The sequence below is a fragment of the Lupinus angustifolius genome, chromosome LG16 (assembly GCF_001865875.1).
Source record: "Lupinus angustifolius cultivar Tanjil chromosome LG16, LupAngTanjil_v1.0, whole genome shotgun sequence".
Classification (NCBI taxonomy): Eukaryota; Viridiplantae; Streptophyta; class Magnoliopsida; order Fabales; family Fabaceae; genus Lupinus; species Lupinus angustifolius.
The window spans coordinates 14,087,160-14,088,800 of NC_032024.1; positions in this window are offsets into that span (position 1 = coordinate 14,087,160).

A 1,641-nucleotide genomic window follows, 5' to 3' on the forward strand; every position below is an offset into this window, starting at 1 on the left:
GAATCACCGTCCAATCAGTGTCGTCCCTGCTTACATCACGGTGCTCTAAGTCGTCCCGTCATTTCCTCTCCACTACTTCATGGTCACAATGCAATGCATTCTTAATCAGAATCAAATGCAAATGTATTAATCAAACACATGATCGGCCCATCCTTAAGACATCTCCCGACAAGGAATGCTTCTCGTGGGACCCGATAGTACGTCAACCGTACATGCTCAAGGTAACATCTCAATCATAACAACCCATCACTGAATACTCCTCGACGGTCACATGATCAAGCCTCTTACGGTCGGTCGATCGTTGTTTAGTAATATCATGTATCCTTACTAGGGTACCCCCTAGTTCACGACCTCAAGTCGGATACTTGCACAACAAGGCATAAACACAAACAATGCTTTCATACCTTTGTGGAGTCATGCTTCACATCTAAGCCATGATCTCATTCCACAACCTTTATATCACAACACACCCTACCCGGGTTCATCACATTGTTCTCAATATCATTTTATTCCAATCTTCCCACACTGTCCCTCGCCCGAGCGGGGACTAGTTGCTCAAGTGACAATTCGTCTTTAACTCTCAAATAAACTGAAGCTTTCCTCGCCAGGCGAAGGTATTATCGCCCAAGCGAGGTCTCTTCTCGCCCAGACGAGAAAGTTCTAGAAACTCATTAAAATTCTGGATTTTTTTCTTTCGCCGAAGCGGGTTTTTGCTCGCCCGGGAGACGCCTTGCTCGCCCGAGCGACACGGACTTGGACAAAATACCAACTTTTGCCCTTTTCGACAACCGAAACACATTTAAGCTTCATTTTTCAAGCACCTGCACCCAGAAAAGTTCCCAAAAACATTAATATATAATATTCAACACATTTCATCAACAATCATATGTATTCAAAAGCATTCAAACATACAAAATCTTGGGTTTCTTAAAACTCAAGTTAACTCCAAAACCTTTGAGATGATTTAGGAGATTCGGGTGTCATATTCGGACACCACTATGTCACGATGTGTTCTCTCTCACATTAATGAAGTGTGCTTTAACTTTCCAACTACGTGTGGTTTGGTTTCAAGGTTCGAACACCGAAATCTTCGTAACTACCACAATAAAAATCCGTTAGTTTCCAATATTTCTAAAATCGTTATTAAAACACTTAAAATCATTTCTCTTTTTCCATCGTGATTATACATCCATTTCATCTATCCGGTCCAACATCACGTGTTTTTTACCATCATTTTTCATCGAAAGTCCGTTCACGATTTCCTTTCATTTTAAACATACGGTTTTTAGTAAAACTACATATTCCGATTTAAGACATTCTTTGATAATCTTACCACTTTAAAGCAAGTTATTCAAAGTATCATTTAAGAGTTTTATGAGGCATTCATGTACTCATAAACCTTAATCCTTTTTAACAAAAGTTTCTATTTTTCCAACTTGTTCCAAGCCATGGTTTTAAGGCTAACAACAAATAGAAATACATACATTCTCATTTTTCCAAAATACTTCCTAAAGGTTCCTTTGATTTCATCATCATCCCCTTTGGCTAAAACAACAAATATATGTAGTAATATATTATAACAACTCCATGAACACAAGTTGTTCATGGTTTCAACAAAATATTTTCATAAGTTCAAGAACA